The sequence below is a fragment of the Silene latifolia genome, chromosome 6 (assembly GCF_048544455.1).
Source record: "Silene latifolia isolate original U9 population chromosome 6, ASM4854445v1, whole genome shotgun sequence".
NCBI lineage: Eukaryota > Viridiplantae > Streptophyta > Magnoliopsida > Caryophyllales > Caryophyllaceae > Silene > Silene latifolia.
In genome coordinates, this window is record NC_133531.1 from 41,469,564 (window position 1) to 41,483,274 (window position 13,711).

Sequence of the window (13,711 nt, forward strand, 5' to 3'; positions counted from 1 at the left end):
AATTGATTATTGTTTATGAAACAATTGAGATAAGAATGAATGGTTAATTATAATTTTAAAATGTTGTGAATTATATTAACATGTCCCATTTTATACCATGTAATTATAAATTACTAGACAATTTGTTATGTGTAATTTAATTAATGTATATGATGATATTTAATTGTTAAATATGCATTAAATTAATTAATAACATGTTACATGCTACATGAGACATGTTGTGTGACAAATGACAAATTGACAAAATAAAATGGAAGTTCATTTTATAAGTGGACCGAAAAATGGAGGGATTATAGGATAGTGGGTGTTTTATTTAATTGTTAAATAAAACACCATCATAACCTATTTGTAAGTAGCCTTACATCTAGTTTGTTGTGAAGAACAAAAGAAAAAGAAAAGGGCATGCATTGGCCTTCTCTTGGCCCTCCAAAACCGGCACCCTCCATATACAGTATGGGTTTGCCTCTTATTTTTATATGATTCATTCATACAATATTGATGGTGTAGTTTTCTTTCTCATCTCTCTAAAATAGTTTTAGAATCTCTAAAAATTGTTCATCTAAATTCTAATATTACAATACAAAATTACTAGTGTAGTTAGAATCATTTTATGGGTAACTAGTATATTAATCTAGTTTATTAATATATTAGTTTTAAGGGAAAGTCTTGGGTGCAATTTTAAGGAGTATCTCTATACTTGAGGTTGGAGAATCATCCATATTTTAAGCTCAAGAACAAATAAGGAAAGTGTCCTTATTTGTGCCCATAATTTTGAACCATTAACAATGTAAGGAACATTGTTTTTCTCTCTTATTTCTACTTTAGTTATGCATGCACAAGATCTTAATGAACTTATGTTAAAATGTTAATTAGTTTACCATAAGAAATGTCTGATAAGAGGTATTTAAAACTAACAATTGGTATCAGAGCATAGGATGTTGCATGCATAATCGATTTATAGTTTTTTTGAGTTATTAGTAACTTAATTAAAACAAAAAATTTGTGATTTATTAGATAAAGTCACGAAATCATATTGCTTATTATATATTATGGTCCTAAAATGTATTTAGGTCATTTTGATGATTTATGGTATTTTATTGTTCATTTTAATGATTCTTAGTTATTTTATTACATTTTAATGACTAAAATGGTATTTAAAATGCTAAAATTAGTTAGACATAGTTTCTAACCATGAAATTTTTATATGACCTCACATACATATTTTAATTATTGTATGTAAAATTTTGTATAAATTTGATTTATTTTGCATGATTTATACTTTTTATGAGATAAAAATGAATTTAAAAGGAGGTAAAATGGTTAAAAATAGTTAAACTTCAAAACAGGTCATGAAATTTTAATATGTTGTCACATGCACATTTTACTCACAGTGCGTAAAATTTAAGATGAACTTGATTCATTTTGCATGATTAATGAATTTTTAGTGTAAAAATAACATAAATAGTGACTATTTTACCATAAATAGCTAAAACAAATTACATGGCATGAGAAAATTATTTTAGGTTGAATTTATATCCCACTTATCAGATCTAAAGTTGTAAAATTGATTAGAATAATTTCCGTATGCTTTAGAAGTTTTATTTGATAAAACCGATAAACCACAACTACATTTTCTCGAACTAAATTCGAAAATTTTAAACCATAATTTTTGACATTATGAGTGTCATGGATATATTCTAGAATGTTCAAAAATTTAAAATTCAAATTTTGAAATAATTGTAATTTAGTTTGGATTTATTTCATAAAAGTTATGACTTTAGGGTAAAAAATGAGCATAAAATTATATCAAGTGGAATTATTGTTAAAAATTGAGTAATGACTAATTTTTAAGTCCTAAGAGAGTTAGGATAATTAACTTGGATTAAAATTAGATTTTAGTATTACTTTACGATTTTAATAAGTTAAAAATCGTGAATTTCCATAAAACTGGGTTATATGATCAATATAAGTTAAATAGGGCGATTTGGCACATAATTTAGCATGTTAGATACATATTATAATGCTGCATATTTCATTGCTGAATATCATATTTTATTTATGTAATTTTGAATTATGTAATTTTATCTTAGTATGACCTTAGTTTTAATCGATATTTCCCGTAATGTAAGGAGATATTGATTCGGTTGTAATTTAATGTGATTTCGTATCACTTTTATTTTTACTAGTTTTTCGTATTACAAATGTATAATAGGAATAGCTTTGTATTTTATTATTATTTATAATTCCGAAGTTCCTTCAAGACGGTGCCATTCGGAAAGGCGTTCCGACGAAGACGGTGTTCTTGGGAGGCGTGCCACTTGAAGATTCAAGGGACCAAAGGAGTTGGTTTCCGAATTTGTAATAGATTATTTGATTTTCTATTTTAGGAAAGCTATACTAGGTATTTTATTTTATTTTGCTTTGCATTTCTTTTAATATGTTGCATGCATTGCCAAATTGCCATAACAACATATGCATATCTTATCGAGTCTTCGACCGTGTCAATTATAATTATCGATAATTCGACTTTTAGCTCACTTAAAATTGATAGATAATAAATTGACAAGACCTTTACTTTTAAGAGATTGAGACTTAGCGTTACCAAATAGCAGGAGCCCATGAATCTCAATTTCATAAGGGGTACAATACGATTTTTCGGGGTACTTCTATTGACGTTGAGTAAGTGGGGTAATAAATAGTTATTACACTTCGAAAGTTTGGTTGATCTCAACGAAGGTATTTTGCGACCGTAGCCGCAATAAGTTCGGGCTAAAGAGGAACTTAGCGTAAATTCATCGACCATGAGTTCTAATTGTAGAATCGGTTAAGAGGGTTAACCCACTAAGTTATATTAGTAAAGGTGTAGAGGGCCCGTTGGCTCACATCCAAGTTAATATGAATTTTGGATCTCGGAATCATTTATTATAGTTGGGTAGAGGTCACTATATAAATGTTATACTTGTATTAATATTTACAAGTATTATAACGATAAATGTTAATTAATTTCCTTCATATCCGTTTTGTAGTCATCTTTTACCGCAATGGATTCATCCAACTCATTAACACCGATCACTAGTGAATCATGTCACAAATCTTTCGACGAAATTTGCTCTCTTAACAACCTTGATACGACTAGAGAACTTCATTTTGGCATTGGTTCCGATGGTACTCTTAACTTCATTACTACTTCCTCACCTCCTATCATAACTAGCAACTTAGTGAATAAGTCTTGTGAAGACAACCTCACTAACACCATGGAATCCTTGTCTTTGGAAGCAAGGAGAAATGAGAAAGCTAGTGGGAGTTTTCGTAAAAGGCTTGCCATCAAGAAGAGGAAGTTCAAGAAGAGGAAGAGAAGTAAGAGGTCTAATTCAAACCATAGGGATTTATTGGCTAGTGAGACTACCAATAATGTATGCCTTTATTGTCATGTCATGGGCCATTGGGTAAGGAATTGACCCATCTTTTTTGGAGATATCAATGATGGACTTGACGTTCCACTTGGTAATATTTCTTCCGAAATTTTTGTTATTGATATAAATTATACTTCCACCTCAACGTGAGTATTGGATACCGGTTGTGGTTCTCACCTTTGTAATCATTTACAGGGGCTTATAAACGTGGAAAAGCTAAATAAGGGTGATGTAGATCTCCGACTAGGAAATGGAGCTAGGGTAGCCGCCACTTCAAGAGGAACTTATGTACTTGTTTTAGCTAATGGCTTAGAGTTGTACTTACATAATTGTTATTTTTTACCTTCTTTATCAAAGAACCTCGTCTCCGTTGCTATGTTAGACATGAAAGGATTTTCTTTTGCTATTAAAAATAATTGTTGTGAAATTTCTAGAAATAACTTGGCCATAGGCCAAGGCACTTCAATTAATGGCATTTATATTCTTGAAACTTTTGACTCAAGCAAAAATATCTATAACATACAATCCAAAAGACTCAAAACAAGTGATTCGAATGAATCATACATTTAGTATTGTCGATTAGGTCACATAAATGAGAAACACATCAAAAGGCTAGGGTCGAGTGGAATTATTGGACCATTTGATTTTCAATCATATGGAATATGCGAATCTTGTCTCCTTGGCAAAATGATTCGTGCTTTATTTAGTGGTAAAGGGACACGAGCGAGTGATTTGTTGGGACTAATACATACCGATGTATGTGGTCCAATGAGTATCACCGCTAGGGGAAATTATGACTACTTCGTCAATTTTACCGATGATTTAAGTAGATATGGGTAGGTTTACTTAATCAAATATAAAAGTGAATCATTTGAGAAATTTAAAGAGTTTCAAAAAGAAGTAGAGAACCAATTGAACAAGAAGATTAAAGCACTACGATCCGATCGTGGTGGAGAATATCTTAGCAATGAATTCGATTCTCACTTAAAAGACTGTGGTATTGTATCACAACTCACTACATCGGGGACACCTCAACTCAATGGTGTTGCCGAAAGGAGGAATCGAACCCTACTAGATATGGTTCGATCTATGATGAGTCAAACGGATCTACCAGATTCGTTTTGGGGTTTTGCAATTAAATGCCATAAAATCTTTAAACCAATGTCCAATAAAAGCTGCAGATAAGACTCCATATGAGATCTTAATGAACTTATGTTAAAATGTTAATTAATTCACCATAAGAAATGTCTTATAAGAGGTATTTAAACCTAACATGTAAGTCCTCGACGTGTGTCCTGGTTCTGATTGGTTGGAATGCATATGTATGGTCGGTGGAAATCAGTTTCATGTTAGCTGCATGCATGTTCTTTTAGGTCGAGTTAGGTGAGCGTCTTTACTTCTTTCTATTTCATTAAATTATACTCACCTTGTGCCTAATTTGTGTGATGAGCGACCCGCGAGAGTCCGATATTTATGAGTCTTGCAAGGTCGACGGTTCAATAGTTTAAAGCATTGATTTAACTCGTTTGCACTTGCCTATCACCACTTTGTTAGTTGTTGCATTAAATTGGCTTGGGTGGACAATTTGTAGCTGATAAGTTGGTCCCGTTCCATTAGTTGTCTTTAGTTGCATTCATAGTTTGCTTGGGGATAAGCAAGGGTTTGGGTTGGAGAGGTTTGATGCGTGTATTTTATATAAGGTTTTTACCCTATATTTACACGCATTTATATGTTATTTATGTGGCATCTAGCTACAAATGTCCCCCGAATAGTCTACTTTGGTTTGTCTTGTATTAATTGCAGGTATGAACCGGAAAGGAGCGAAATTGAGCCTGAACCTGTCCCAATCGCATGCATTTTGGAGAAGAAAGAATCGGAGCTTGGAATCTGTCACTTGGAGATGCATGAAGTGGCTTCGGAAGGTGTTCAAGAGTTCATCCGTGCTAATACAGCTCGATCGACCAAGCTGGCTGCTGAAACCGGCCGATCGAATGCTTTATGCTACTGAAGATCCTCGATCGAGTTATTACTGTACTCGATTGAGTTAGGTTTTTGTTGAGTTCCTTGATCGAGTACTCGTGATACTCGATCGAGAGGATTGCCGCTTGTTATCCTCGATCGAGTGGTTTCATTCTACTAGATCGAGAGGTTTAGCCTGATACGCAATCTTTAGTTAGTTTTCGGATATTTAAGTTGTACCTAGGAATAAATAAGAAAGAGGACGGAAGTCAAAGCCTCTCTCCTTTTTTCTCTCTCATTCCTTCTCTTAGAACTTTACTCTTAAAACCTAATTCCTCCATTGCTACTCCATTGTATTCGGTATTTCTACTCTTTGCTTTAATTAATTATTATTGCAATTTCATTCTTGTTATTGTCTCTTCTCCTGATTTCTCTTTCTCTTGTCTTTGTTAGCAAGTTATTCATTCTATCTAATTTAATTGTTGTGGTTATTGTTATTGTTCCCTCAACTTTGATTATGCATAGCTAAATCTTTTATGCTAGGACATAGGGGAGCCATGGTAATTAGGGAATTATGATAGGTGATTAGGGTTTGGTGTAAATTAGGTTTGTGTTGTTAATCATTACAATTAATTGTAATCAGTTGCTTGAGTCGACGCATTTAGCTGGTTAATTTTGGTACACCCTGACCTAGATCGAGAGATTGGAAGGGGTAAGACTTGCAATGAACATTAGGGCATGCTAGTGAGGGTGAAAGCTAAGCTAGTATTATTTTAGGGCGAATAGCGGACCGAGAGGACCTTTTCATTACCCTGCAGACCGAATTTATGCTGATCTGTGATCCTAGATTGGACTCCTAGAAAGCCATGGTGAACCAACTGTCCTAGCTATCTCTCTTTACTTGCCAATTTCTCTACATTTTAATCCTTGTTTCTTCACTGCTCTCTTTCCTTATAAATTCGTAGTTTAGAACTCAAACAACCAAAACCCCAAGAAACAGTTACTCATACGGACTTAGTTTAGCATACATTTTCCCATCTCCCTGTGGATTCGATACCCGACTGCCTCTACTGCATTTATTAGAGACCGGTTGGTTTTATTTTTGATAGGGTTGCGATGTATGTCAAATACGCCGAAAACTCGATCGAGTAATTCCAACTCGATCAAGTAGAGGCCACTCGATCGAGTACCTGACTTACTCGATCGAGTAAATCCTCTTTTCTCTCAACGACCTTGGTGATGTGTGTGCTTAATCTCCTTGTTTTCTTCTTGTTAATTCGTTCTACTCATTTGCAAATCATTCAAGGTAAGAATGCTGATCTTTTTCTTTGTTTTAATCAATCAGAAACATATAAAAGTGTTAGATTTTCTGAAAAATTCGATTTATACTCATGGATTTTTGTTTGTAATTGTTGTATTTTGGTAAAATTGCTCTAGTTTGTAGATTATTGATGCTAGAAGTAGAAAAATCAAACCAATATGAGAACATATATGAACCGAAATTTCTAAGGTTTGGGTTAGAAATTGAATTTTTGTTTGTCTTTTGAGTATGAAAAAGGGAAAATTAAGTAATGTATGTTGTGGGTATCATATTTGGTGTTGATTTTGACTAATTTCACCCAAACTTTTGTCTTAAAACTCCGTCTTAAAAGTACCCCAAACTGAAATTCGCCCCAAATCTTTATAATGATTACCTTTTTGTGAAACTGTTTTGAGGGGATTAATACTCCAATTTGTTAATTGATGTTGCAATTTTTGTATTTTGAAAGCCATAAGACTGTCTTTTATGAGATGTGGGAGTAGCATGTTTTGAAAATTGTTGGTTGTTTTGGTAAAAACTAGTTTGTATTGTTGTTTCTTCCTCCATGAGTGTACTTTAAAAAGTTTATTTTATTCAAGTAAGTGTCCGTTTGTGTGCCTAAATATATGTCAAAACAGATGCCGAGACCTGCAGCTGCCACCCGTCAGAGTAAGAGGAGAAGGGCCTCTGATCCCGAAGTTGGGGAGGGGAGTCAGGGACCCACTATTCCACCGGTTTTCGAGTGTCCTACCATTGTCTTTGTTGACTTTAAGCAAAGAGAGGCTTTTATTGAGCTACAGAAACGTCGTATGAAACCAACTCAATGTATCGACACCACCATCCTTGAGGACCTTAAGATAGAGACGGATGTGAGGGATATCTTTTAGACCTTGGGTTTGACGGGTTTGTATCGTCTTAGGAAGCACTCCTACTCTTTCTTGACCTTGGAGTTCATTAGCTCTTTAACCTATGATGCGGCAGCTAAGAGCGTACAGTTTCATCTCATGAACACCAGTTTTGTCTTAACCATAGACATGTTTGCTACTCACCTTGGTCTTGCTCGACCGGAGAAGGGATCCCTTAGGGATATCCCGACTGAGTGTGGGGATAGTAGTTACATGCCTTGTTTTACTGGCAAGTTCACCCCCACTTCGAGTAACATGTTGATAAATGATGTTCAACATGTCATCTTGAAGATCTTCCTTCGTGCCTTGACCTGCCTGCTCTATGACCGAAAGGATGTGAGTAAGTTGAACTCACATGAGGTGATGTTGCTGGTTACCTATCTCAACCCCACCCGAGCCCAGAGAGTTTCTTTTAGTGCCCCGGTCATAGTCTGTGCTAGCCTAGATTTGATGGCACCTCTACGACCCGGTACTTGAGTTGTGGTGCCATTGCCACACGGTTGGCTGAGCGGTTGACCACCTTTGAGGCCTCTTCGGCCCTTACACATATTGCTCCATCTGTGCCTACCTTGGACCGAGACTACTTCATCGGACAGAAATGGTTGAGGACTTTGGAGGGTGGTGGGTTAGCCTGGAGAGTATGGGGTATGAGCTGGATGAGACTACCTGACCCCGAGCACCTTCATGTGACTGAGCCTTTAACGGCGGTGGTAGTGGCATCGGACTCCGATGATGATTAGGAGGCTCCTACTCGGCATTACTACCTCATTGATGATAGTATTTTGGAGGTGATGCCAGAGTCGACTAAAGGGGGTCAGGCTAGACCTAAGGATCGGCAACCTAGGGTGGGGAGAGTTCCGAGATGGGTGAGAGAGAGAGAGAGTTGTTGAGACTCAGCCAGAGCATCCCGTACCTTCATAGTACCAGTATCCCAGCTACCATTCATTCTTTAGTCCTGAGATGCGGGTGAGTGAGCTCACAAAGAAGGTATCTCCCACTTTAACGCTCCGGAACCTAAACAAGATGGCATATGTGCAGGGTAGTGGGACCGCCTCGGACCAACCGGTGTGGTGGAGAGGTGTTGGAGATGACAGTGGAGTCTTTAACTCCTTTGGTGTGGATCTGACTACATGGGGGGAGCCCAGGAGTTACCCATTCGGTTGTTTGGCACCATGGCGAGTGGGAGCAGACTCTAGTACAGGCGCTACCACAGGTGAGGGTACAGGTGGAGCTGGCACATCCAGAGGAGGAGGCGGAGATGAGGAGATTGAGGAGCCGGCTTTGGAGTGATGTTGTTTCTTTTGTTTTATATTCGTTTCCATGGATTTGTAGTTAGTTGGTACTTGGTTGGTTGGCACTTAAGTATACTTTGGATTGTATTTGGCCATAAGGCCGTATTTTGTTAGGTTTTGAAACGACGACACGAATCGCTTCTCCAACTTTTTCGTCAAAGCGACGATCTGCTTGGATTTTTTTTTTTTCATTTTCTTCATGAGTTCGTCGAAAATGGTTTTCATTTTGTTGAGTTGTTCCTACACATTGTCACCCTCGACGACCATGAAGAGCGTAACCATGGAATAAGACTGTTGACTCGACATCTTCTGATTACTCATTTGCGGTGACGATGGAAACGAACCAGTGCTACTGTGGTAACCATCCTCGATGAATAGATTGAACAACGGGTCGTTGTGAATATTCGTCTTCTCAAAAGAGTCGCACACCTTCTTCCGACACGATGATGAAATAAGTTGAGGCGCATCAACTTGGACGTGAGAAAAGGAACCGAATATATGATGTTCATATGGCCTAGAGTAGCCGCCACCATATGACTCCTTGAAAGCATTGGTAGTGACGTTGGATGTGTGGGGCCTTGTAGGTACGTGTTAAGAACAAAGTCTTGCAGCAGCGGTACGAATGAGGATGGATCTGGCTCCGTTCCTCGTGGATACACCAATGGGAGATCTGTCAAATGATGCACCGAGACGTCGATCTTTCGTCGTCAGATCGAGATCTGCAAACAAGTAGAGAAAAACACAAAAGAATTCAACAAAATAATAATTTTATTATTTTAAAGATTTCGGGTACAATCTTCTAGTTATTCTACTGATTTGATTTCCGCACTTGGATGAATAGGAGGTCCTTGATTTGAATACTTGATTCTACTTGGATGAATTTGATTTGCTTCTCTTCAGTTGACGGCGATGAACGCTTGATGTCGGATCGAAGAGTAGTTTTCTTTTTCTCTAATTTTCTCTTGGAATAGGATTTTTGTAGAGATGGTTTTGTAGAGACGTTTTGTTTCTCTAGTGTAATTTCGTGATTGTGGCGATTTTTTTAAGTGATTTCTGATTTTCTGATGAGTCTCAAAATGAGAGGTAATGCTTTTATTTATAGAAAAATGAATGGCTTGGTTTTCAGCCTAAAAGGACTTGGTAGTCTTGACATCTTTTTGTAGTGGACTTGGTAGTCATTTCAGGAATTTGACTCCCTTTGACTCATTTGTCGGATTTTATCATTTTAGAGAGTCGGACCGACTAAAGATAACCAAACTGGACTAACTTAATTCAATTTTGTCCAAATCTATAAAACATTATTAAAAGGTTAGTCTAAAAAAGCCACGTAGACAATGCCACATGGGATGAGAAAAAGCCACGTACGCAATAACAATGTGACTTGGCAAACTAATATGACATGGATTATCAATTTATTATTATATTACATTAATTTAATTCACTTATTTCCTTTAAAAATCCATCCATATTCCATTAGCTTTAAACTTAATTAACTCAAAAAAAAAACTACAATAAAAAAATACGCATTAACTATTAGTTAATAATTTCGAGATATTTCATATGGAGTAGTACTATATATATTCGAAATTAAAAAAACCGAATACATGAAATTAAGAACGAAGAAGAATAAATGAAGTTGAAAACAAAAAGAAAATTGTATCTATACAATATAGTTAAAAGGCTACTTAAAATATTTAATTTTAGTCTACATGTCGATTTTTTATTGGTAAATACTAATTCATCTATATTGATTACTTGATTATTTGTTTATACAATATTATAAAAGTCTAGATTATGTATTAAAAAGTTATCTTTAAAACTGTCACATGCTTATAAGTGAAAAAAATTAAAAAAATATTAATTGCAAACACAAAAAATAAATTAATACAAACTCTTTATTTTCCTCTCATAAATTTGGTTATTAATCTACCTATTTATTTAACCTTTAATTTCTTTTATTTAATAGGATAGTTTTTTGGTTTTCTCTCACCATCATTATAATTTGTAGGTATCATAATTTCTTTTATGTCCCTTTTAATTCACAAATTTCAAATGTATATTTTATTTTGGTATTTGTTTTTTTTCATCATTTACCTTCGAAAAAATAGCAATATTCACCTACTTTGGCTTATTTAATTTATCGACTTTGATCTTTATGTTAACATGTAAATGCCCGTAATCTTAGTACGCTGATGACTTATTCATAAGGTGAGCTTACTATATGTTTTGATATTTTATAAAATTTCAATTACTAAAAACACTAGAAACATCACACTAAAAAAAAAACATCCCGTGAATTTCACGGGCCACAAAACTAGTTAATTATATTAATTTACATTTCATTTGACAGGTCAACATTTTGACTTTTGACTTCTGACGTGACACTTGTAAAAATTTTATGTGCCTACAGTAGCCTTCTCGAAACGAAAAAGACATTGTTTAAAAAACTTGGTTAATTAAATACCGAGTATGGTGAGGAGGTTGCTGCTATTGTATTTTCTGAAGCTGGAAAATTGCGCTGTTGCGGTCATCCAACGTTTTATTAACTATCTTGATCAAAATTCATATGAGTTGTTGGTGGGTACGTCAAAATCATCAATTGAAAAGTTTTGTGGTTTTTGGTGGGATAAGTAATAAGAATAAATATAATAGTTGGGCTTCAACCATCACCTTAAGGTTTTGGTTGAGATGGATCATCTATTTTGGTTGAGATAGTTCATCTATCATATTTATTCTTATTAATAAGGATATTGACAATCTCGGGTTAGTCGAGTAAGAGAGGTTTAAGGATGCGCTAGAGGGTTTAACGAACCAAGTCACTACTACGATCGATGAAATTAGCTGTTGTGAGCTTGGTATGAAGATGCAGGGTAATCTTATGTCCCAAGTTTTTCATCCCGAGTTATTACCAGCTAATGCTTTTCTAAGTATGATTAGTAGTAAAGTTTTTTTTAAGTGTAGATTAATTATCGATATTATTTTGTTATTGTGTCTAATCTAAGCTAATTTTGTTCTTCAATTTGCCAAAGATTACTGGTTTATCCAAAATTTAGTTAAAATCTCTTATCATGTTCTCTTATATGGTTTTTCTACACATGTTAAAAATCTAAATAGGCCAATTTTCCTCTACAAACTCAGTAAATTTTTCGTGATTCATCCATCAAGCTTGGAATCGAAAAGGACGATTTAAGGCATTCAATGGGGCAAAGCCATTTGGTGAGATTAAAAGAGGGCAGTGGTCGGACTGAAAAGCAGGAAGGTTATGAACCAAAGCATCTTCATACAACGTACCCCATTCCGAATTACACAGTGCTCTGTCAAGCCGAGCACTTTGCCTCGTTTTTACTAAATTTCCACGAGCCCATGTGTGAGACGGTCCTGTAAACGCTAATTCAATCAACTCGCAGTTCTCAATCTAGTTATTGAAGTTCACACATCTTCTCTCCATATTACTATCACCACCATGACGTTCACTAAGTGACCTCGTTTCATTGAAATCACCTGCAAGAATCCAAGGTTTATCATTCGTGCGATCAAAATTCTCTAGTTCAGTCCATAGTTCACGTCTTTTAGTCGAGTCCGAGCTAGCATAGACGACTGAAAAGAACCAAGGAAGCTCTCTATTTCTCGAAATTTCGATTGTGATAAACTGTTGATGCTCATAAACAGATTTAACAGAGACCATATCGGTATTCCATTACAACCAAATACCTCCACTAAAACTAATGTCATTAACTCTAGAGTGTCCATTATACCCGAGAATAAGGCCCAATTTTACAGCGTGATCTCCTCCCATATGAGTCTCAACTAGAGCAAGAACAGAGGGCTTATACGTTCTTACTACTTCTTTAATGGCGCTGATTTTATTCCTATTACCGGTCCCTTGTACATTCCATACTATACAAGTGATGTGAGGAAGGTTGGGTGATAATTGAGGTATTTGTGTATTCATAAAATCTGGTAAATAATTTAAAGACGATAGATAAGCACGGCTTAAGAGTTTAAGAATATTGTCAATACTCCATGCTATTGACGTTCCATCATCAGATTCGAAGGATTGTCCTTCACTGGCTCGAACCTGACATCCATTATTGGGCATTCCGAAATCATCATCCCCGTATATGGAGCGGCCATCTTCGGCCAGGTTGCTACTTTGAATTGTTGTGCTGGCGGTATCACTACTATATGGGGGTTTTGCGGCAGGCATCTTGGATGAGGGAGGGGGCGATTTAGAGAAGAGAACTATGGGTGTGGATTCATGTAAGCCATCGGGATTCTGATGTTGGACAAGGTGAAGGAGAGCAGCTGGTTGCTTGAGTACAGTACTTGCTGTTGTGTTCAATAAGGTCACGTTTGTTGAGTTTTTTGGGCTGATTGATTTATTGGTAATATCTTGTAGAATAAGACGAAAATTCTCTTGAGTATTAGAGGAGATAATTGATTGATTATTTTTGCTTTTGGGAACGTATTTGTTGGGATTCTTTTTGGAAAGTTGAGAGATTAATTTGTTAATATTTTTAGTAAATAAGGAGATTTTGTGATTGATTTTAGGTGACTGAAGATTATGTTTATTAGTATTTCTGGTAATATTATTGATAATATTTCCCGAGCTATTATTAGCATTATTTGTAATGATAGGAGATATGGGATTTTCAGTATTATTAGTAAGAATATCAAATCTCGAACCTTGATTTTTTTAGCTCTGACCAAAGTTGAAAATAGATCTCTCGGTTGTTGAATCTTTCCGACAAGGACGTTTCTTGACCATCATCCAATCTCCAAAGGTATCTTTTTCTTCCGGACGAAGGCCTGCATCTAATGACCCTGCAATCGGTTGATTAG